Source organism: Bubalus kerabau, chromosome 7 (genome assembly GCF_029407905.1).
Source record: "Bubalus kerabau isolate K-KA32 ecotype Philippines breed swamp buffalo chromosome 7, PCC_UOA_SB_1v2, whole genome shotgun sequence".
In the NCBI taxonomy this organism is placed as follows: Eukaryota; Metazoa; Chordata; class Mammalia; order Artiodactyla; family Bovidae; genus Bubalus; species Bubalus kerabau.
Window position 1 is genome coordinate 25,224,272 of NC_073630.1, and position 26,288 is coordinate 25,250,559.

A 26,288-nucleotide genomic window follows, 5' to 3' on the forward strand; every position below is an offset into this window, starting at 1 on the left:
CCACCATGGTTTGAAGAGTTATGTAATTTCTGAGCATAAACTGAGCTCTTCTTTATTTTGGAGTCTGACTTCAATGGGTTTTTCATTTTATTTTTCCTTAGAAGACCATCCACACCTTGCTATTGGAACATAAGGGAGACCATAATGGAGACTGGTTGTTGATAGCTTTATTTCCCAATTCTAAGTGCATTCTCATAATATATTTAAGTTCAGATTCAGTCAAATTGCTTCTTTGTGGTGTTGAGAAAAATTATTAATTTATTCTCCTGGAAACCATGCATATTTATATGGGAATTGGGAGGCAGTGGGGGAGAAAGTCTTGTAGATTAAAGAATTTTTTAGTATGTCCTAATGTGGGTGTGGAGAATGAACTAATTTGCTACCTCTACCCTTTCAAGTTAATCTTCTTTTCTGCCTCATTTAATTTTCCATAGGGCTAGGTTTAGAATTGTTCACCCAGTTTGTTTCAACTAGTGAGGAACACTGGCAAGAGTTCAGAGGATGGAAGAAGGGTGTGGGGCTTGCTTACCTGCACCTTCTAACTTCAGAGCCACTCTTCTGGCAGCACCTGTGTGCTTTCATGACTCAGATCCTGTCCACTCAGACTCTAGCCCTCACAGTGTTCCAGGAACACACTTTCTTCCTCTTGTCCCTTCAGGACCAGAGGTAGCATTTTTCCATTGTTTCTAAACTCAGTTTGCTCCAGCAGCTCTGGTTGGCTTCCGGAATCCAGCCCAAATCTCTAATCTGTCTTTCATGACTGTTTCTGTGAACCACTTGATTTGGATTTGTTTTCTGTTGGAGGCTTGACTGATGATAATGACAATAATATTAGTAGTAATACCTCGAACTTTCCGAATGCCTGCCATATTTGGACATTATGTTAAATGTTTTATATGTGCTATTTAATCAAATCATTAAATTGTTCTGAGGTATGTATTGTTTCTCTTTATAGAGAGTAAATGGAAATTTAGAAAGTGCATTATTGCCCAGTCTCCCCAACTAGTTTGGGGAGGAAAGAGAAGAAGACAGGATGTTGCATTCATTTTCCAGAAATACCATGCATTTTTTCCCCAGTATCCTCTACTTAAACGCCAAACCTTGGCATGTTCAAAGTCATTTTTCTCATGTAACTTCTGTAATCATGGGTCGGTGCCTATGGCAAAAAAGCACACTCTAAATTAAGATGCAAATCAGAGGGTTCTAAGCAACAGTGAACAATATTCAGAGATGTCTTTTTATTGCAGTTCATAGTGCAGAGGGTCTGAGGATGGCAGCTATGTGACCTGACTCTGTCAGTCACATGAAGGGATGAAGGCCATGTTCAGCCCCATGCACTCTGACTGGTAACAGGTGTGCATGTATCATTTTGTATGTCTTCTATGTTGAGTTCATCTGCATATAGGAGGTTGCCATGTGCAAGCCCTGTCGGATATTTCTCATGTTTCAGTTCAGTTCAGTCACTCAGTCATGTCCAACTCTTTGTGCATCCATGGACTGCAGCACACCAGGCTTCCCTGTCCATCACCAACTCCTGGAGCCTACTCAAGTTCATGTCCAGTGAGTCCGCGATGCATGCCATCCAACTATCTCATTCTCTGTCACCCCCATTTCCTCCTGTCTTCAATCTTTCCCAGCATCAGGGTCTTTTCCAATGAGTCAGTTCTTTGCATCTGGTGGCCAAAGTATTGGAGTTTCAGCTTCAGCATCAGTCCTTCCAATGACTATTCAGGACTGATTTCCTTTAGGATGAACTGGTTGGATCTCCTTGCAGTCCAAGGGAGTCTCAAGAGTTTTCTCCAACATCACAGTTCAAAAGCATCAATTCTTTGGCGCTCAGTTTTCTCATGTTTAGGCTATTGAAAATTTCTTTTCAGAAAAGTCGACTCCACCCCTCCAGTTCTCTCTTCAATAATTTATGAGGCTTTTATTTTTTCCTTAGAGAATTAGTACTACTGTTTTTTCCTCTTTTGATTTCTTTAAGAAAGAAATGTTGAAATGTTACTTGCTAGCACAAAATTGAAGAAGCCAACTCTTCTCTCCTTGTTTTCAACCCATCCTTATTTCTCCCATTTCTGTTATCTTCTGGCAAATGATTAAATGAGTACCTAAATAAAAATTCACTACCCAGCTAACACAGTTGCTTCACAAATATTTAACCAAGAAAAAATGTATTTTAAAATGAATGCACAAATAGACAAGTGATGTGTAATATTTATTTTAGCCTCATCTGATCTGCTAAGTTTAGAATACACTAATTCCTTTTAGGCCTCAGGCCATAAAAACTAGTATTTCCTGTCATGAATAGTATATTCTCTTGCCTTGGAATGGGCATATAAAAATATCTGTGTCTCATAATGGATGGTTATGTGCAGAAATAACTGAGGGTGTTCAAAGGGTTACTGGCAAAAATGAAGTGAATGCATGTGTAAACCTCACATAGTGGCATTACACATTTCCCTGAATCTCATCTCAGTGAAATAAAATTTCAAGCGAATCTCAGGTGATTTCAGAGATGCTGTAGGAGATTTTTTCTGGCCCTTTATTCTCTATATATCAATATAAAATTCTCTCCATTGAACTTTTCTGCTTTTGAAGTGTGTAACATCAGTGTATTTCCATTGAGGATAAAAAGAACTTTAAAAATTTCAGTGTGGCTTGCTTTGGAGTTTACATCCTAATATAAACTCACAAGAAGAAATATAACATTTATTTGTATTAACTTGTAGGGAGCTTTTGAGTTAAGAAATGTAACTCATTAATATTTCAATATCAGCAATTGCTGCATGCACGCAGCATTTACAAATGATTTACATTTGTATAAACATATTGCAATTGGTAAAGAAGGGACAAAGAATTGGAAAATTACTAAAATTACTAAAATTTTAGGAGTAATTTGTTTTCAAATCAATCCGATATATTCATAAGATTCTGTGCATAAGTTAATGTTAGATATGTGACAATTTGCAAAAGTATTCTACCTTTTGTAAAAAGATATCACTAACCAAATTATACAAATAAATAACTCACATCCTGGATTAAAAACTGCTTATCAGATATGTACAGTTTATCTACTACAGTAAGCTGTTCACACTTTTTATAATTTTATGTCTTTAAAACTTCTATTCCTTGACATCTCCCCACCTTGAATTTTTTCCACTGATCTTTTAAAGATACTGGATGCTTGGGGCTGGTGCACTGGGATGACCCAGAGGGATGGTATGGGGAGGAAGGAGGGAGGAGGGTTCAGGATGGGGAACACATGTATACCTGTGGCGGATTCATTTTGATATTTGGCAAAACTAATACAATTATGTAAAGTTTAAAAATAAAATAAAATTAAAAAAAAAAGATATATGTAATATCTGACTGTTAGTCACCAGTGTGTTTGAACTGGTGATTATATTTAGAGATTTTATTAGATTTAGGATCAATTTGTAGGAGCAATACATCTCTAATGGTGGTTACGTGGACTTCTTTATAACATGTGTTCATGAGACACATACCCCTTTTTATCAAACTGATAAATTAATTATCTTTACTTTCATTGTTAATTTCCCCATCAGCATTTCACTCTATTAATTTCAGCAAAATTGTTTTGTTTTTAAAAATTTCATTAGAGTCTACAAATGATGTTTTTCAATTCTCATGTTTTTCTTCTACTTGTTAGCTATAATTCTCCATGGGAAAAAAACATTTATTGAGTCATTTGGTTAGCTTTTAATACAGTTTATAGAGAATCATGATAAATATATACTTTTTCTTATTAATTTATTTTAGAAAAATGTTTTTGCTGTAGGAATCTCCAGTGCCACCAAAGGAAAGTATTTTTGTTATTATTATAACTTCTTAGACCTTTATATATTTGATATGGATCAATCCTTACTAGAAAAGGCAGAGGAACCAGAGATCAAATTGCCAACATCCGCTGGATCATCGCAAAAGCAAGAGAGTTCCAGAAAAACATCTATTTCTGCTTTATTGACTATGCCAAAGCCTTTGACTGTGTGAATCACAATAAACTGTGGAAAATTCTGAAAGAGATGGGAATACCAGACCACCTGACCTGCCTCTTGAGAGACCTGTATGCAGGTCAGGAAGCAACAGTTAGAACTGGACATGGAACAACAGACTGGTTCCAAATAGGAAAAGGAGTATGTCAAGGCTGTTTATCGTCACCCTGCTTCTTTAACTTATATGCAGAGTACATCACGAGAAACGCTGGGCTGGAAGAAGTACAAGCTGGAATCAAGATTGCTGGGAGAAATATCAGTCACCTCAGATATGCAGATGACACCACCCTTATGGCAGAAAGTGAAGAGGAACTCAAAAGCCTTTTGATGAACGTGAAAGAGGAGACTTAAAAAGTTGGCTTAAAGGTCAACATTCAGAAAATGAAGATCATGGCATCTGGTCCCATCACTTCATGGCAAATAGATGGGGAAACAGTGGAAACAGTGTCAGACTATTTTTGGGGGCTCCAAAATCACTGCAGATGGTGATTGCAGCCATGAAATTAAAAGATGCTTACTCCTTGGAAGGAAAGTTATGACCAACCTAGATAGCATATTCAAAAGCAGAGACATTACTTTGCCAACAAAGGTCCATCTAGTCAAGGCTATGGTTTTTCCAGTGGTTATGTATGGATGTGAGAGTTGGACTGTGAAGAAAGCTGAGCGCTGAAGAATTGATGCTTTTGAACTGTGGTGTTGGAGAAGACTCTTGAGACTCACTTGGACTGCAAGGAGATCCAACCAGTCCATCCTAAAGGAGATCAGTCCTGGGTGTTCATTGGAAGGTCTGATGCTGAAGATGAAACTGCAATACTTTGGCCACCTCATGTGAAGAGTTGACCCATTGGAGAAGACCCTGATGCTGGGAGAGATTGGGGGCAGGAGGAGAAGCAGACAACAGAGGATGAGATGGCTGGATTGCATCACCCACTTGATGGACATGAGTTTGGGTGAACTCCGGGAGTTGGTGATGGACAGGGAGGCCTGGCCTGCTGTGATTCATGGGGTCAAAAAGAGTCAGACATGACTGACCGACTGAACTGAGCTAAATCCTTTCTAACTTAGCCACTTACCAGAAGGAAATGCAAATACTATATGTAGGAAAATAATAACCAAGAATCCAATTATGTGTACATTTTAAAATATCTAATGCAGAGTACATCATGCGAAATGCCTGGCTGGATGAAGCACAAGCTGGAATCAAGATCACCGGGAGAAATATCAATAACTTCAGATATGCAGATGACACCACTCTCATGGCAGAAAGTGAAGAGGAACTAAAGAACCGCTTGAAGATGAAAGAGGAGTGTGAAAAATCTGGCTTAAAATTCAACATTCAATAAATGAAGATCATGGCATCCGGTTCCATCACTTCATGGCAAATAGATGAGGAAACAATGGAAACAGTGACAGACATTATTTTCTTGGGCTCCAAAATCACTGCACATGGTGACTGCAGCCTCGAAATTAAAAGACACTTACTCCATGGAAGAAAAGCTATGACGAACGTAGATAGCATATTAAAAAGCAGAGACATTACTTTGCCAACAAAGGCCTATCTAGTCAAAGCTATGGTTTTTCCAGTGGTTGTGTGTGGATGTGAGAGTTGGACCATAAAGAAGGCTGAATGCCAAAGAATTGATGCTTTTGAGTTCTGATGTTGGAGAAGACTCTTGAGAGTCCCTTGAATAGCGAGGAGATCAAACCAGTTAGTATTATCATTATTATTAATCAATAATATTAATTATATTATAATTAATAATATTATTAATGTTATAATAATTATAATAATATAATAAATATTACTATTAATATTCAAGGAAATCAATCTTGAATATTCATTAGAAGAACTGATGCTGAAACTGAATCTCCAATACTTTGGCCACCTGATGCAAAGAGCTGACTCATTTGAAAAGACCCTGATGCTGGGAAAGACTGAAGGTAGGATGAGAAGGGGGAGACAGGATGAGATGGTTGGATGAAATCACTGACTCAGTGGACATGAATTTGAGCAAGCCCTGGGAGATGATGAAGGACAGGGAAGCCTGGCGTGCTGCAGTCCATGGGGTCGCAAAGAGTCGGACATGACTGAGCGACTGAACAACAACAATGGAAGATACCTAATCAAAAGTAACTAGATATACAAAACTCAAGATAACATAATCACAATTTAAAGAAAATAAATAAAATATACAGTATGAACAGATCCACAGTTTATTCAGATAATGAGTACAGTTAAAAGGTAAGACTAAAATAATATACTGCATATATTAAATGAAATATAAGACAATATTGAGAACTTTTGCAGAGAGCTAGAAGCATGAAAAATAACTGATAGAAACTTTTAAATTATATACATAAACATAATTTTAGAAATTAAAATGTGAAAGTCAGTAGAAGGCTTTACAGAAGGTAAATATAAGTGAAGAAAATTACTGAACTAAAAAAAGAGGAGAGAAAAATATCCAGACTGAAACATGTAGAGACAAAGATATGTAAAACACATACATACATGACAATTAACGATTGTCATAGTGGGTTGGTGCAGAAGGATGTAGGGAGCCTGGAGCCTTGCCAGCAGGGTTGCTGCATTTTTCCTAACTTTTTTGGTCACATGTGTGGAAGAAATTATTAAGTGGGAAAATGTTAAGATCATGAGTGGTAAGCAGCACTGACCTGGCTTCCCTGGTGGCTCAGAGGATAAAGCATCCACCTGCAATGCAGGAGACCCAGGTTCGCTCCCTGGGTAGGAAAGATCCCTTGAGGAAGGGAATGGCAACCCACTCCAGTATTCTTGCCTGGAGAATCCCATGGACAGAGGAGTCTGGTGGGCTTGCAAAGAGTCTGAACGACTAACACTTACTTACTTCCTCAAAATCTAGAAAGTGACTCCCAGTATGATTGAGAGTATACAGACTGCAAGCTTGAGAGTATTCAACTTCATGAAGTTATGAACTTCATGAAGTTAAGTTCATTAGAAAAAAAATATATATATATATAGAAAAATATTTCCCACATTTTATGGCTTTGCTTGCTGTGGTGATCGGGCTTCCCAGGTGGCTGAGTATTAAAGAATCCTCAGGAAACGCAGATTCAATCCCTGGGTCAGGAAGATACCCTGGAGAAGGAAATGGCTGCTCACTCAGGTGTTCTTGCCTAGGAAATCCTGTGGACAGAGGAGCCTGGCAAACTGTATAATCACGGGGTCACAAAAGAGTTGAACGCAATGACTAAACAACACCTGTGGTGATTCTAGAGCTAGATTTTCCAGAATTCCTTTCCCTGTATGGCTGTTGGCAGCAAGAAAAATTTACTTAGGATTTGGAAAGTGGAAGGAGGGTGGCCTCTGCTGTGTTTGGATGGTTGGTACATATCATCAGACGCATTCCTGAAGTGCATGCATTTGGGACTGAACTGGTGGCCTCGGGCAGTCATCAGCACTGCAGCTCACCCAGATGCCATCAGACCTCTTTCTTCAGTTTACTTTGCATTTGGGCCAGGTACGTGCAGACTGTAGAAAAAAGAAGTCGGCTTCTTCAGAACTCCCACATGACTCAGACTGGAGGTGGTGAGACACTGATTCCAGTTAATCTGCAATAATTCCAGTATGCCTTGTCTTCCTCTGCTCCATGCATAACTTTTCTTCCTGACTGCCATCTCTGCTAACCTACAGTGACTTCTAATCCACCACCAGATGAGAGGCAACGACTTCCTGTAAACTTTGCCAAAAACTTTGAATGTGGAATTTTTATAATTTGTGTAACAAGTCTTATTCCATATTGTAAAATTGTGGCTTTGCAACCCTGACACTGAAATTGATCCTCAAGTGTCTCTAGAGAAATAAAAACTTGAGGATGTATTATCCAAATATTTTCTGGGACATCTGGAATTGGTTCCTTGATCTTATTAAATTTAACTTCCTTAATAACCCTGTTGCAAGTAGTAAAGTGACACCGGTTGTCTGTTCCATACAGTGGAAAAGTAGTTAGTTAAATGATTATGAGGACACCTAAAATCAAGTGATTAGAAAATGCTATACTTTAGGTCAAGTGGTGCTGGTTTAGAACACTTCTGTGAAAATAAAGACCATAAAGGAGTTTGCTGGTTACTTAAGCGTACACAAAAGAACTTGAAGAAAGAAAATGAGGAATGTGGGGCTTTAATTTTCTACCTTAAATTGTGGATAAGAAAGCAGTTTTAGGACTTTGTCCTAAAATAAAGGGCCTTAGCCAGGCACAGGGCCAGGATTTCTGAAAACAGCACCTTAAGTCTGATCATAAAAGAGTGCCAAGTACCTGCCAAGTCACTTCAGTCGTGTTCAACTCATTTTGACTCTATGGACTGTAGCCCACCAGGTTTCTCTGTCCATGGGATTTTCCAGGCAAGCATGTTTGAGTGGATTGTCATACCCTCCTCCAGGGGATCATCCCAACCCAGGGATCAAACTCGCATCTCTTTATGTCTCCTGAACTGGCAGATGGGTTCTTTACCACTAGCACCATCTGGAAAGCCAAGGGTGCTGCATTATAGTACAAAATTAATTCATAAAATCACAAGATTGCATGTGTTAAATGTAGAGCAATGACTGGGGAGGATTTTATCCTGAAAATGGAGAGGGGTAACCAGTTCTCATTGCTTGTAGACCTATGACCAGATTCAAATCTTGGTAGGAACTAGAAGGTAGAAGGCAGATGAAAATCATCAGAGGATTTACCACTCCTGATATGGAAATAGATCCTAAAACTACAGGGGCAGGATAAAAGAAATATTGTGTTGGGTCTGATTGAATTTGTTGATATGCTTGCATTAAGCATAGATTCCAGATTCAATATATTAGCTCTGGTGATTGGGAGTAACAATTTTGGAGGCTAGCAACAAACTTTGCACTCAAATATGACCTCACTAAATGAAGTGGAAATGCCATTACTTCCTTGGTGCAGTGTAGAGGATGGTGTCCAAAGGCTAAAAGAAATCAAATAAATTCTAGAGTAAATTTATCATGAAAGTCCCACTCATTCCATTTATTATATTTTTTGTAATGTTCAGAGATTATTTACTTCACAAAAGCTATGAGAAATACACCCACAGGGAATTCTAGTATTCTTAAAGATATCTGTGCTGGTTATTCTCTGTTGGCCAGAATGACAGTGGGAACCACTACCATTGAATTGGGATCCCAGATTCAATAAGGATGTTGTGTCCTATGGTGGCAGGGACCAAGCTGTGGCATGTGATTTCCAGAGGCAACTATGGTTATTTATGAGTATGGTTGTAGCCACAATTTCAGGTGTGATTTTGATGCTGGACCAAACAGGCATAATCTCCAGCACCTGGAATGGATCAATTAATGTAACAAATGCTACTCTGATATTCTCTCTCTTTATTTGGAACTGTTTGTTCTCACCTGGCAGAGTCTGAAATACACCTTCACTTATACTAAGGCAACTAGCTTCCTAGTCCAGTATAATAATCTTATCCATGGGTACTTTGATAGCCTACCCATTGTAGAACATCACTAAGTCATTCGATTAATGATAGAGTTCTCCTTGGACATACATCGATAGTATCCATGTGTACCAGAGGAAAGGAGATAAATGCCATAGAATGCGCTGGTCATAGCAAACACCCTCTTCCAACAACACAAGAGAAGACTCTACATATGGATATCACCAGATGGTCAATACCAAAAACATTGATTATATTCTTTGCAGCTGAAGATGGAGAAGCTCTATACAGTCAGAAAAAACAAGACCAGGAACTGACTGTGGCTCAGACCATGAACTCCTTATTGCCAAATTCAGACTTAAATTGAAGAAAGTAGGGAAAACCACTAGACCATTCAGGTATGACCTAAATCAAATCCCTTACAATTATACAGTGGAAGTGAGAAATAGATTCAAGGGATTAGATCTGATAGACAGAGTGCCTGAAGAACTATGAACAGAGGTTCATGACATTGTATTGGAGGCAGTGATCAAGACCATCCACAAGAAAAAGAAATGCAAAAAGGCAACATGGTTGTCTGAGGAGGCCTTACAAACAGCTGAGAAAAGAAGAGACGCTAAAGGCAAAGGGGAAAAGGAAAAATATACCCATTTGAATGCAGAGTTCCAAAGAATAGCAAGGAGAGATACAAAGCCTTCCTCAAGGATCAGTGCAAAGAAATAGAGGAAACAATAGAATGGAAGAGATGAGAGATCCCTTCAAGAAAGTTAGAGATAACAATGGGATATTTAATGCAAAGATGGGCACAATAAAGGACAGAAATGGTATGGACCTAACAGAAGCAGAAGATATTAAGAAGAGGTGGCAAGAATACACAAAGAACTATACAAGAAAAGATCTTCATGACCCAGATAACCAGGATGTGATCACTCACCTAGAGTCAGACATTCTGGAATGCGAAGTCAAGTGGGCCTTAGGAAGCATCACTACGAACAAAGTTAGTGGAGGTGATGAAATCCCAGTTGAGCTATTTCAAATCCTAAAAGATGATGCTGTGCAAGTGCTTACTCAATATGCCAGCAAATTTGGAAAACTCAGCAGTGGCCACAGGACTGGAAAAGGTCAGTTTTCATTGCCATCCCAAAGAAAAGCAATGCCAAAGAATGCTCAAACTACTGCACAATTGCACTCATCTCAAACACTAGCAAAATAATGCTCAAAATTCTCCAAGCAAGGCTTCAACAGTATGTGAACTGAGAACTTCCAGATGTTCAAGCTGGATTTAGAAAAGGCAGAGGAACCAGAGATCAAACGGCCAACATCCATTGGATCATTGAAAAAGTGAGAGCGTTCCAGAAAAACATCTACTTCTGTTTTATTGACTATGCCAAAGCCTTTGACTGTGTGAATCACAACAAACTGTGGAAAATTCATTAAGAGATGAGAATACCAGACCATCTGACCTGCCTCCTGAGAAATCTGTATGCAGATCAAGAAGTGTATAGAACAACAGACTGGTTCCAAATCGGGAAAGGAGTACGTTAAGGCTGTATATTGTCACCCTGCTTATTTAACTTATATGCAGAATACATCATGATAAATGCCTGGCTGGATGAAGCACAGGCTGGAATCAAATAATCTCAGATATTGATATTGAAGTGTCAATAACCTCAGATATGCAGATGACACCACCCTTATGGCGGAAAGTGAAGAGGAACCAAAGAGCCTCTTGATGAAAGTGAAAGAGGCGAGTGAAAAAGCTGGCTTAAAACTCAACATTCAGAAAACTAAGATCATGGCATCTGGTCCCATCACTTCATGGCAAATAGATGGGGAAACAAAGGAAACAGTGACAGACTTAATTTTCTTGGACTCCAAAATCACTGCAGATCGTGACTGCAGCCATGAAAGTAAAAGACACTTGCTCCTTATAAAAGTTATGACTAACCTAGAGAACATATTAAATAGCAGAGACATTACTTTGCCAACAAAGATCCATCTAGTCAAAGCTTTGGTTTTTCCAGTAGTCATGTATGGATGTGAGAGTTGGACTATAAAGAAAGCTGAGCACTGAAGAACTGATGCTTTTGAACTGTGGTGTTGGAGAAGACTCTTGAGACTCCATTGGACTGCAAGGAGATCCAACCAGTCCATCCTAAAGGAGATCAGTCCTGAATATTCATTGCAAGGACTGATGCTGAATCTGAAGCTCCAATACTTTGGCCACCTGATGCGAAGAACTGACTCATTTAAAATACCCTGATGCTGGAACTGTTTGAAGGCAGGAGGAGAAGGGGACAACAGAGAATGAGATGGTTGGATGGCATCACTGACTTATGAACATGAGTTTGAGTAAGCTCCTGCAGTTGGTAATGGACAGGGAAGCCTTGCGTATTGCAGTCCAAGGGGTCACAAATAATCGGATATGACTGAATGACTGAACTGAACTGAAAGTCATTTAATTAGCAATAGAATTCTCCTTGGACACACATCGATAGTATCCATGTGTACCAGAGGAAAGGTGATAAATGCCGTAAAAATTCTATAGTGTGTTGCTTCAGTGAAATTTCTAGAGTCCAAGTACCTGGAACATGTTAAGATATGATTTCAGAGGGAAGGAAAAGTTAATATATTTGGAAACTGGTTCCTGCTTATGAAATTTGATTCTCATGTTCCTCATCATCCAGATGCAGCTAGCATAATAAAATAGTGAAAAGACCTTCAGGAGATTCTCTAATTGGCCTGGTTAGGCACATCAGCTTCTGGGGTTGGAAGAATGTCCCCCAGATGTGTTATATGTTGTGACCAATATTGAGTGCTATTTGTCCCACAGCAAAAGTTAGGAAATGAAAACTTAGGAAATGAAGGATAAAATTTGGGGGTAATTCTCTTACTCTTACCCCTAGTAAATGAACTATTAATGAAAGTTTTACTTCTTGTACTTGTGTCTTTGGGCTCTTCTGCTTTGATATGTCTTAGTTCCTAAGGAGTGAATGCTCCCACCAGGGGACACAATTGCCATATTAAACTGGAAGTAGAGACTGCCACGTGGCCGCTTTAAAATTCTCATGACAATGAATCCACTGGCGAAAAACGGAATTACTATACTCTCTGAAATAATTGGTCCCGACTCTTCAGGGAAAATCAATTTGGCCCTATGGGGTAAGAAGACATATGCCTGGAATGAAGTAGACACCTTGGGTACCCTCTTAGTGCCCCATGTTTTGTGATAAAGGAAATGGAAACTACAAGTATTCAATACAAGCAGGATTGCTAAAGCCCAGACCTTTCAGAAATGCAGGTTTGTGTCATCCTCTCAGGCCAGGAATCATCCTCTTAGGCAAGTCTGCAGAGGAGGTCACTGAGGGCAAAGGAAATACAGGAGTGTCCAGTTATACCTATCAGCTACACACTAATACTTATGAGCATCTCCCCTTTACTTTTATATGAATATGCATGCATAAACTCATCAGTTCCTTTTTTCAAAATTCCATTATCCCTATAATTTAATATAAAGTATGTTAATACTACTTAACCTTATTCAACATTTAAAATATGTCTCAGTTTGATGAGATTTGGCAAATCTAATACAGTTATGTAAAGTTTAAAAATAAAATAAAATTAAAAAAAAAAAAAAAGAAAAAAAAAATCTCTTTGAATAGGTATTTGTGTTATTTCCAAAAATAAATTGAATTTACACTTAAAAAAAAAAAAAAAAAAAAAAAAAGAGATCAAGTGATATGAGGTATGAGGACTTGAACCTTTTTTGGAGAGAAGGTTAGTGTTTGTTTATTTTTGGTCCTAAGAATTTCACCTACATCCTATGAGTTTGAAGTATGATTTCGTATTTATCTTTCTTTGGGGGGATAATTATGGTTAGGAGATACATATATCTCAAGTTGAAAAAGGTGAAGTGGGTTGTTTTCCAATTTTGTCAACTTAACTAAACGAAACAGTATTTCCTATAATTTCTTTCCTTCTATGGTTTCAGGTTAGAATTGTGTTGAGATTTGGCTAAACTACTCCATAATACTGTGGCTGGGGCATCCATTTTGTATAGGTAAGTAGACTGTGGGGGCCTTAAACCGACAGTAGCCCCACCCCATCCCCTTGGCACATGATCTGGAAAACAGAGTCACAAGTAAATATGTCATGACTCCAGATATCCTGATATGACTCCCAACTGTCCTGTAATAAGCACTCTCCCCTGCCTCCTAGGGCCTTCCTTTTGTACCCCTTAGAAAAGACTCCCCAGGAAGTTTATAGAAAATCTACCTTTTTGAGGAGGTTGAATTGATCAGTTCAGCTTTAGCCAGGGAACTCCAAAGCACTCCACCTGTAGGTCTTAGTAAAGGCACATGTCCCAAATTCTGCCCCACTCTCTGTCTGTCCTATGCCTTGATGTCCCTGTGTGAACCCAGGAGGCATGCTGTGTATTTCCTCTAAGACCTGTAAGTTATAATCTTCCCTATATCTCTTCCCTTGCGGTCTTTCTTGAACCGTGGCTCACCATCAACACCCCTGGGCACTACTTAACAAACTTTAAACTTAACAAATTCACAACAGGTTGGCTACAAGAAAAATTTCTGTGAGATTTGGAAAGTAGGAGGAAAGAACAGTCAATCCACTCTGAAGGTCAATGTTTAGCACCTTGCAATGATGCAGTATTTACATCAGTTTTGAGTTAGTGATGTAACTAACCGTACATCATGTAGCATGTAGTTAGTGATGTCTTGTTGGAATAGAGCCTGCAGCCCTTTGAGCTACCAAAAGTCTCCTCAGGCTTGTTTTAGGGTCAGATGATGGTGCAATTCGGTGGCAAAGGGCATCAACTAAAATCTCGAATTAAGAAATTTTTTTATCTACAAGCACTAAAAGGCTTATGTCACTCATATGTGTCTCCAAATATGTCACTGAAATAAATATCAATACTAATTTTTAAAGTAAACATAAGATACCCAAACTAAATTCTAATTAGTTCTAAGATAACTATTTCAATAAATGAAAGCAGTATATTAAATGCCAAACTCTTTCAAATTATCTCTTTCCTTTGGATTTTCCATACACGCTTAGGCTGTTGGAAATTGTAGCAGATTGACTGTAAAAACAGTTCTAATTTTTTCTCTCCATTTATGTACCACCTTTGCAATGTGACAGTGCATCTCCTTCCAGGGAGAGGGGGAGTCTTTTTCCCATTCCTCGATTCCAGCCTGGACTCTTAATAAACTTTGGCCAACAGATGACAGTAAAATGACCTGGCGCTCTTCCTGAGCTTGGGTCTCTATTGTCTCTGTGCTGCTTCTCTTTCTCAGTGGTCTGTACACTGAGCTAGTCTGCATGGAGATAAAGACCCTGTAGAAAAGAGGCCAGTTGCCCACCTAGAAGCTTCCAAAAGCTGTCTAGCACCAGCAGACAGACAGTAAGTGAGCAAGCACAGCCAACATCACCAGAACAGCCTACCTAACCCACAACGGGCCAGGATGTAAGAATATACCCAGCTGATACCACGGAAACGCTATCACACATAGACTCATGAGTGATAAAAATTAGTTCTTGTTTTAATCCTCTGGGTATTAGAGTGGTTTGTTAAACCCTACTATTTGAGAAATAAAGAAACCTGGCCCTAGAAATTGTTGGGCTGGACTGTATATGGAAGAGAGTGATTAACCTATGAAGAGATTTAAAAATCACTCTATATCAGAATGGATTGGAAGAATTAGGATATTTAGCATAGAGAGGAAGAATTTTAAGAAGGACGTGATGGCTCCCCCCAAATACCTGGTGAGCTGTTATGTAAAAAGGAGTTATGTTTTCTTAGTATAAATTCAGAAGATAAAATGGTAAGCATTTTCAGATATTAGATAATGAGAGGCATTGTAGTAGAGGTGTTTCACTGGGGGCTCAGATGGTAAAGAATCTGCCTGCAATGTGAAAGACCCGGGTTTGGTCCCTTGGTTAGGAAGGTCCCCTGGAGAAAGAAATGGCAACCCACTCCAATATTCTTGCCTGAAGAATTTCATGGACAGAGGAGCCTGGTGAGCTAAAATCCATGGAATTGCAGAGTCGGACACAACTGAGTGACTAACACACACCCACATTGTAATAGAGAGAAATAAATTGTAGAACTAGCTCAAATTTTCTGGTGGGTTTGGTGACTTACAATGCAGTCATTTTTCTCAATTAGGAATGTTCATACAGAGTGGATGACATTTTCATGGGTTTGTTTCAAGAGGCAATTTCTTCTTTAGCTTAGAGTTTTGACTAGGTGACGTAAGATTAGTTTTATGCCAAAATTTTATGAGTGGTGAGATTTTATGTTTCCTTTAATTAAATATGCTTTTAATGATTAGTATTCAAAATTTTATATTGTTTAAATACCAGTAGTCTATTTGTTGGGTTTTACATTCATATTGATTTGAATTGATGATACCATAGCGACACTCTGTGTGGAATAATCTGAAAACTATCTATCACTTTACCATCAATAGAGCTGTTTGTTAAAATGTGTTCTGGGTTCCAAAGAATTTACTTTAAAATAAACTATTGGGTAACAATGAATTTTGAAACCCAAGAAAAAAATTCATACAGAAATAATAAGAGAAATTTATTTCTATTCTTTTATTCAACAAAGTTTGAATATTTTGTAACATAATTTTGTAACATATTCTGTAACATAAAAATTACATCTTCACAATTTTCTTTGTTTGTTTGTTTGTTTTGGCTATGCCACTCAGCTTGTGGGATCTTAGTTCCCTGACCAGGTATTGAACCCGAACCCTTGGCAGTGAAAGTTTGATTTCTTATTATTTGCTTGGCATTGATCTAAGCACTGGAGATATGTCAGTTAACAAGTGTAGACTTACTCTCAGGAAACTTATGTTCTAGGAGGATGAAAAACAGTAGCCAAACATAAATTCTATATAGTGAGAGGTAGTGATAGTACTGAGAAGAAAATTAAGGCAGGACAAGGAGACATAAATTAATGAGGGAGGGGATCAATCGTGTAGATGAGTGTTCAGAGGAGTCCTTTCTTGGGAGGAGACATTTGAGCCCAAGACTGACCAAAGCCAGGCAGCAAACCCAGTAAGCGAGGGAAACCATTTATCAAACAGATGGGAGTTCTTGGGAATAAGTTTTTCTAGGCATACTCAAAAAAAAAAAAAAAAAAGCAAGAAAAGGAAATGTGCTGAAATAGGGTAAGAAAAGGAAAACATTAGGAAGTTAGGGTAGAAGACAGTGGCTAGGTCACATGAGGCATCACAGGTCATAGTAAGACCTTTGTATTTTATTCAGAGCATGATGTAAAGCCTTTGGAAAGTTGAGACTAGGCACTTGGCAGGATATGTGATATCTATTCTATTTCATATAGTTCACTCTTGCCTTTTAGAGATGATAAGCTATGAGAGAGGTGGAGAGGGGGACAGAGCTCATTATTTCTTGGCCCAGTTGTCTTCATATCCATGGTCTCCTTTTTTTGAGTTCTCTTTTATATCACTGGAGGAATGGGATGGACACTTGGTGCTTTACTTTATGGCCTCCTTATGAAACAGCTGGGCAAAACACTAGCTGGTAAAGGAAAGAGAGAAGCCAGGTCATTTAAAAAGCTTCTTTCTCTCTATTTCATCCACTAATCATGATCTGAGTGAATTACAGTGGTTCTGCATCAGCAATGAACATACTTTTGAGTTTAGGTTATGCCACTTCATTTCCCTATGGATGGGAAATTCTCTAGAGTGATTTGTCTAGTTAGATTTTGATTGAAACAAGGGGTGAGAGGTGCAGCAGGATGACTGTCAGACTATTGCAGTCACCTAGACAAGAGAAGAACAAGTTGAACAAGTTCCTATAACAACCATAGACAAGAAAAAATGATGAGATTTGGGATCTCCTTTGAAAGCAGAACTTACAGGGCATGTGAAAAGATTGGATGATTGGTGGAGTCAAATAAAAGAAGTTTTAAGTTTTCAAAGTTTAGTTTGAAAAACTGGGTAAAGGCAATATCGTTGATAGATATGGGGAAGACTGAATAGGGAAAAACACTAGACCATTCAGGTATGACCTAAATCAAGTCCCTTACAATTATACAGTGGAAGTGACAAATAGATTCAAGGGACTAGATTTGATAGAGTGCCCAAAGAACTATGGATGGAAGTTCATGACATTGTACAGGAGACAGTGATCAAGACCATCCCTAAGAAAAAGAAATGCAAAAAGGCAACATGGTTGTCTGAGGAGGCCTCACAAATAGCTGAGAAAAGATATATCTATTTGAATGCAGAGTTCCAAAGAAGAGCAAGGAGAGATAAGAAAGCCTTACTAAATGATCAATGCAGAGAAATAGAGGAAAACAACAGAATGGGAAAGACAAGAGATCTCTTCAAGAAAATTAAAATATTTTATGTAAAGATGGGCACAATAAAGGACAGGAATGGTATGGACCTAACAGAAGCAGAAGATATTAAGAAGAGGTGGAAGAATACACAGAAAAATTATACAAAAAAATTTTTAATGACCCAGATAACCATGATGGTGTGATCACTCACCTAGAGGCAGACAACCTGGAGTGTAAAGTCAAGTGGGCCTTAGGAAGCATCCATACAAATAAAGTTAGTGGCGGTGATACAATTCCAGCTGACCTATTTCAAATCCTAAAAGATGATGCTGTGAAAATGCTGCACTCAATTTGCCAACAAATTTGGAAGAAAATTCAGCAATGGCCACAGGACTGGAAAAAGTCAGTCTTCATTCCAATCCTAAAGAAAGGCAATGCAAAAGAATGTTCAAACTACCACACAATTGCACTCATCTCACATGCTAGTAAAATAATACTCAAAATTCTTCAAGTGAGGCTTCAACAGTACATGAACCAAGAACTTCCAGATGTTCAAACTGGATTTGGAAAAGGCAAAGGAACCAGACATCAAATTGCCAACATCCATTGGATCATAGAAAAAGCAAGAGTTCTAGAAGAACATCTACTCTGCCTTATTGTCTATGCCGAAGTCTTTGACTGTGGATCACACAAACTGTGGAACATTCTTAAAGAAATGGGACTACCAGACCACCTTACCTGCTCCTGAGGAACCTGTATGCAGGTCACGAAGCAACAGTTAGAACCGGACATGGAACAACAGACTGGTTCCAAATTGGGAAAGGAGTACATTAAGGCTGTATATTGGCACCCTGCTTATTTAACTTATATGCAGAGTACATCACGCAAAATATTGGGCTGGATGAAGCACAAGCTAAAATCAAGATTGCCAGGAGAAATATCAATTACCTCAGATATGCAGATGATACCACCCTTATGGCAGAAAGTGAAGAAGAACTAAAGAGCCTTTTGATGAAAGTGAAAGAGGAGAGTGAAAAGGCTGGCTTAAAACTCAACATTCAAAAAACAAAGATTATGGCATCCAGTTCCATTACTTCATGATGGGGAAACAATGGAACAGTGACAGACTTTATTTTGGGGAGCTCAAAAACCACTGCAGATGGTGACTGCAGCCATGAAATTAAAAGACACTTGCTCCATGGAAGAAAAGCTATAACCAACCTAGACAGTATTTTAAAAAGCAGAGACATTACTTTGCCAATAAAGGTCCATCTAATCAAAGCTATGGTTTTCCTCATAGTCATGTATAGATGTGAGAGTTGGCCTATAAAGGAGCCTATTATACAGAGTGAAGTAAGCCAGAAAGAAAAACACCAATACAGTATACTAACGCATATATATGGAATTTAGAAAGACGGTAACAATAACCCTGTATATGAGACAGCAAAAGAGACACTGATGTATAGAACAGTCTTTTGGACTCTGTGGGAGAGGGAGAGGGTGGGATGATTTGGGAGAATGGCATTGAAATAGGTATAATATCATATATGGAATGAGTCGCCAGTCCAGGTTCGATGCACGATACTGGATGCTTGGGGCTGGTGCACTGGGACGACCCAGAGGGATGGTATGGGGAGGGAGGAGGGAGGAGAGTTCAAGATGGGGAACACATGTATACCTGTGGTGGATTCATTTCGATATTTGGCAAAACCAATACAATAATGTAAAGTTTAAAAATTTTAAAAAAAAAAAAAAGAAAGCTGAGCACCGAAGAACTGATGTTTTTGAACTGTGGTGTTGGAGAAGACTCTTGAGACTTCAAGGAGATCAAACCAGTCAATCTTGAAGGAAATCAGTCCTGAATATTCACTGGAAGGGTTGATGCTGAAGCTGAAGCTCCAATACTTTTTGGCCACCTAATGTGAAGAACTGGCTCATTGGAAAAGACCCTGATGCGAACATGAGTTTGAGCAAGCTCTTGGACCTGGTGACGGACAGCAAAGCCTGGCATGCTGCAGTCAATGGGTTTGCAAAGATTCGGGCATGACTGAGCGACTGAACTGAACTGAACTGAGGCAGAAAGAGATTAAAGGGGAAGGTAATAATCAATCAAGAATTTTGTTTGGTAAAAGTCGACCTGATGTGACCGTTTCATGTATGGATGGCATTCAAGTTGAAAGTTAAGAATATAAATCCAGGGTTTGGGAAATCTCTTCAGTTTAGCGATATGTTAGATGGATGGGTGGGTTTGGATTATTGGTATAATAAATTCATTAAATTTGAAGAGACATCCTAGGAACTGGCAAAACAGAGAAAAATCAATAACTAAAGACTAAGCCTTAATGCACTCATACTAGAAATTAGAGGGACAAAAAGAAACCATCGTAGGAGACTGAAAAAGCATGATTTGTGAAGCAAAAGGAAAAAGGGAAAAGTAGCATTTTTGTAAGTCAAGTGAAGAAAGCTTTGATACCTGTGATATTCAGCTGATGAAATTTTTGTGTCATTTATATCCTTCCTTCTTTTCTCTCTTTTTCTCTCTCTCCTTTCCTTCCTATTTTTTACATTTCTTTATTCAGTTATTTAACCAATATAAGCTGAGAGTTTGTTGAATGTACTATGGTAGTTAATTCAGAATTCAGATGCTGGAGGCCTTGAATAAGAATTGTTAATAGTAGTCTCTTGGACAAGAGTCAATTTTCACAGACTATTCTCTTACATGAAGAATGATAAAGTTTATTTTTAGAAAACAAGGCATAACTTAACCTAGAAAACAAACCCATTGTCCTACATTTTAGGAAAAGAATGAGATTTATACCTTGCTATATACTTTATTTGCATTTACCCATACAAAAACATGTATATCTGCATAAATATTTTACTTTCAACTCTACCATATTTACTCACAGCATCTTGCAAAGAAAATGTAAAATAATGTTTTCTCATTCTCTAACTTAACTAACTTAATTTTTTTTTGCTTGGAAATGGCAAATGCAATAGAGAATCTTCTGCAGAGCTCCTTGTTCCTTTGTGACAATCTGAGGGTTAAATTAAAGGAGACTTTAGCTTCTTGTCCTTGGCTCAGAGAAAAGCTATATGTAACCTCCATTTATTTCATCATATTCTCTTTGCTCTTTCCTCTTTTAGGACTAGCATGTAGCCTTCATTTTTCTTATCCGCAGCCAAGATGCACCTCGAAAGTGAAGGGATATCTAGAATATGGTTTGAATCTAGTTCTTAAAATCAAAGGTAGGTAAGCTCCAAGGTTAAAATTGGAAAGCTCAGGAAATCCTAAGTGCAAACACCACCTTTCAATCAACTGCAAATCATTTCCTGCTCCCTTGTCTCTGAAATGCAGGATTGCAGCCTCACTGCAATTTTTCTTTCTAAATTAAGAAGCACATTTCAGGTGTCTACGAAGCAGCTGAGTGAGGCAAGGGATTTTAGAACTGGATTCCATTCAACTCTGCTACTGGTTCATTTTATCATTACTTTTTCACAAGTGGGGGTGAGAATTTTAGAATTTAATGAAGGTCATTACAGGAAAAAAATGGCAGAAAATGGAACTGGATGTTTTAGAGTAAAAAATAGGAAAATTGAGAAAGTAAAATATGCTATTAAAATTCTATACTTTTAATTCATTTTCCCCAGCATAATTATGAACTACACATGACAAATAAGATGCATTAAAGAGACGGAACCCTGTAAAATAATTATATTTAACTATAGAACTTAACCACAGAACTTTTGTATTCAACCTATTTGAAACCATTAAAAGCTTATGCTTATATGTTTATAGTCTTTAATCATTGGAATTGGGAATTAAATGCAGCAGAAAAGACAAGAACCAGAACGTGGTGTTAACCTGCTGTTAGCTCATGGGAACAACCAAGCCTCCTGAATAAAATGCAAAATATGTATTTTAGCCTTTTAATAACAGCAGGTGCTATTGTGGTTAAATTTATTCCTGAAGAATGTATACTCGGAGTGTGCCTAAAGAAATTCAATCCACAGAAGATTTAGTGACCTCAGACAAAAATAGTTATATTTAGCTATGTTTAAAAAAGATCAGACAAGGGAATAATCTTTCCACCTTAATTTCTCTCATTAGAAACCATATCTAGCAGAGACCAAGATCTTTTGCAAGGCTTTCCATCTGGCCAGTTTGCTTGTATAGTGATGATGTATGGCAAATGATCTCCAGTGAAGGTCAAAGAGTCAAGAGTCAAAACCAAGAAGAAACAAAAGGAAAAAAAAAGAGAGAGAGAGAGAGAATACATAGAGTCTTGTAAATACCTGGAAAAAAATAGATAAAGATTGGAATCTTGTTATTGTATTTATTCATTAGGGAATTAATGCCATTCTGAGATGACATGTCTATGCCCCATTTAGGCCACCTTGAGGTTTGAATCCCAACTATAGTATTAGAATTACTCATCCCCTACCCTTGAGTTTCACTGGTTTTCATTTCTTCATAATGTGAAAACATCAGAGAAGACAGTGAACTGCTTTCAGGGGTTTAAGAGGAATAGGAAATACGTGTATTAGCACTGAGGATCCTAAGTAGATACTGGCTGCGAAAGGCAGACTCTATGAGGGCATATGGCACCCCACTCCAGTACTCTTGCCTAGAAAATCCCATGGACGGAGGAGCCTGTTAGGCTGCAATCCATGGGGTCGCTAGGAGTCGGACACAACTGAGCGACTTCACATTCCCTTTTCACCTTCATGCATTAGAGAAGGAAATGGCAACCCACTCCAGTGTTCTTGCCTGGAGAATCCCAGGGATGGGGGAGTCTGGTGGGCTGCCGTCTATGGGGTCGCACAGAGTCGGACACAACTTAAGTGACTTAGCATAGCATAGCATAAGGGCATATGGTCCCTGACTCCTCATTCTCACATCTTTATGTAATCCTTTGCTTTAAGCTAGGCTGGGTTTGGTTACTTACTTCTAATGAACACAGCAGAGGTGATGGGATGTCAATTCAAAGATCAAGTTTTAAAAAAATTATGGCTTCCTTTGTGTGATCTTTCTTTCAGAATCTGTACTCTGGGGGGAACTAGCTGACATGATATGAGAAGCCCCACTGAGAAAGTCACATGGCAAGAAGCTGATATTTCCAGACTTCACCTAGCAAAGACCTGAGACCTGTGAACAGCCCCCTGGGGGGACTTCAAAGTGGATTTTCTTCCAGTTGAGTCCTGAGATAACTGCAGCTCCAGAAAACACCCTGATTGTAGACTCCTGGGAGACTGTCATAAACACCCAACTATGTCACATCAAGATTCTTGATTCACAGAGAGAATTCATGTTTTTAAATGTGTTAAGTTTTGGGGTCATTTGGGGTAAATTTGGGGGTAATCTATAGCCAGCAATAGATAACTGAAATAGCGTCTTTCAGATTTTCCACTGAGTTTTCCATTCTACCTTTCCTTGATAAAATATGGAATTTACTTCCATTAAAAATTATTTAAGATAATTATTTTCTAGTGAAATAAAGATACTGAAATATTGCCCACCATATATAGTAGCTCATTCATTTATTATGTACTATTTAAAAAAAAAATCTCTTTAAGATCTCTGTGAAAAAATAATTCATTTCTGAATTCTGGGCTCCATTTTCCACCCTTCTCTGCATCCATTTAGTCCAGCATAGAGACATCATTGAATTTAATTATCAATTAACATGGAAATGGCAACCCACTCTAGTGTTTCCCTGGGAAATCCTATGGACAGCAGAGCTTGGTGGGCTACAGTCCATGGGGTCGCAAAGAGTCAAACAGAACTGAGTGACTAACCTTAAAAATATATATTTTTAGAGGAGTTGAAATCTATTCATCTGTTTTCTTTATTAACACTGGGAGTTTATGATGAACAAATTTTTTCCATTAAATTAAGGCAGCATAATATTAAATGGGATAGAATGATTTCAGTAAAAGTTATTAGAGTAACTTTAACTAGAATTAGACTAATAAATATGGTTTGTCCTTTATTTTTCCTTGTCTATGCTATTATTTATTCTTTATTTGTGTTATTATAATTAGTTTTAGAAAGAGACATTTCTTAGATACTGAAGATGAATATTCTGAAAAACTTTTGCTAGAGTGAAAAGAAAAAAGAATAATTTTCTAACTTTTTCCCACTATGTAAATGTAAAATTTTTCCAATGGAAGAGAATCATTATTCTTTGCAGTAGCAAAATAATTTTCTCAGAAAAGAAAGTATTTTATCCACAGACAAACTAGCTTTTGCATAATCCTTTGACACAAGGCACTCTGAAGGGGAGGGAAGAGCCATACTACATCAGAAGGTGGCATCCAATTGTATAATGTCTGGGTCTCCTCCTTATAATGTTAACTGACAAACCTTTAGCTAGATTAACAAAGAAAAAAGGGAGAATACTTACATAAATAAAATAAAAGATGAAAGAAGGAACATTACAACTTACGCCACAGAAATAAAAGGAATCATAAGGTCAAACCAATCAATCTTAAAGGAAATCAACCCTGTTCATCGGAAGGACTGATGCTGAAGCTGAAACTCCAATACTTTGGCCACCTCTTGTGAAGAGCCGACTCACTGGAAAAGACCCTGATGCTGGGAAAGATTGAGAGCAGGAGGAGAAGAGGGCAACAGACGATGAGATGGTTGGATGGCATCATAGACTCAATGGACATGAGTTAGAGCAAACTCCAGGAGATACTGAAGGACAGGGAAGCCTGGCATGCTGCAGTCCATGGGGTTGCAAAGAATTGGACACAACTTAGCGACTGAACAACAAAAACTGCTATAAACAATTATATGCCAACAAACTGGGTAACATAGAAGAAGTGGATACTTTCCTAGAAACATAAAACCTACCAAGACTGAATCATGAACAAAGTTGAAAGTCTGAAGATACTGATGTACAAGTAAGGAGATTGATACAGTAAACTAAAACCTCTTAACACAGAAGAGTTCAGGTCAGATGGTTTCACTGGTGAATTTTACCAAACGTTTAAAGAAGAATTAATACCAATTTTTGACAAATGCTTCCAAAAAATTGAAGAAGTGGGAATAATTACAAACTCATTTATGAAACCAGAATTACCCTGACTGAAAGATAGATAGAGACACCATAGAAAGTGTCCTGAAGTAAGTGTCTTGGAAGCTACAGCTTGGCATCCCCACATTGGCTAGTCGGTGGCTGTCTCATGTCCTCCTCTTTAGAGGGAGCTCAAGTTCTCAGGCCCCTTCTAGTGAGATAGTTCCTGCCAGCCAAAGATGATTCTCTGGAAAAGTGTGTAGTTGTACCTCCTAATGGTCCACAGTCATAGCTAATAGTGATAAATGCATTGCCTCAGTAAAGCGAATCTGGGCAAATTGAGCCTCTCTCAAAAGGGAGTTGATACGCCTGAGTCAAATCTTGATTTTTTTCTGTATTCATTTTACTCCAGCAGCTAATATCCACATTTCCTGAGTTTGTATCAGCCTAAGATCAACCTATGTATTAGATTTTCATTTTGAGTAAAGGTGACTTGAATAAGGGAAACAAGGAGAAATTAAGGAAGCTTTATATCAGTAGCAACTTTATCATCACTAGGAGTATTTTATGGTTGGTCTTACTTTAATTGGATATCACAGTTGCCAGTCTCTGGGCTTATGCCTTTCCATTACTATTTTCCTATAACTAATATCCAGAATTATGCCATGTTCTGTATTTGTTGTGCCTCTAATCTATTTTTGCTGAGAGTCCACTCATATCTTGCTGTTTAGGTCTTCATTCAGTGTTTACCCTACCCTTTTGGATTTTGCCTAGAACTTACCTGCTTATGCTTAAATCCTGTTTGGACTATTTCCTCTGTTGGGAATTGATATTTCCCTGTGCACAGTTAAGTCATATATTTAGTCTCGAACACAGTACCCAATCCTTTGGAACTGCTAGACTCTAGGCTCATGCTCCCCAGGTCCTACAACCAGTAACTCTCAGTGATGACAGTATCTTTCTTTTCAGAGGCCCAATTATGTTGGAGAGGGCACTAATTTATAATTGTAAATAGCCATAAAATATTCTGAGATGCAGAGCATTCAGTTATACAGAGAAGGGTGTTCCTACATTTTTAACCCCCTTGGGGACTCTTTACTAGCCCATTGCAACTCCCATAAGTGTCAATAAGACCACAGTCTGCAAATTAGAAAGTGAGAAAACACCTCTCGAGACAGCTGAGGTCTAGGTGAACTGCGAGGAAATGCCTTTACCCGAAAGCCAAATAATCATGGTAAACGGGCAGGGAGCTCTGGTGAGAATTCATTGAGAGTTAGGCGGACCATGGATTTTATAAAAATAGATCTTTTACTTTCTAATATCTTACACTGAGTACATTGACGTTACTTATATTTTAAAAAATCTTTTGTGAACTTGAATTTACTTATAGGGAATAGTAACAATACTAATAATAGCAGCAAAATATAACAATAATAATAAAAGATGAAGCAGCAGCAGCTGTCACTGTCGCTA

At 38.2% G+C, this 26,288-nt stretch overlaps 1 long non-coding RNA gene across 1 annotated transcript; it reads left to right on the forward strand.

Moving 5' to 3' along the window:
* Window positions 1-5,831: 5,831 nt before the first annotated feature.
* Window positions 5,832-21,011, forward strand: LOC129657167 (uncharacterized). The gene is made up of 3 exons (XR_008716571.1): window positions 5,832-5,954; window positions 13,450-13,518; window positions 20,938-21,011. It is a non-coding gene; the product is annotated as an uncharacterized LOC129657167 (long non-coding RNA).
* The last annotated feature ends 5,277 nt before the right edge of the window (window positions 21,012-26,288 follow it).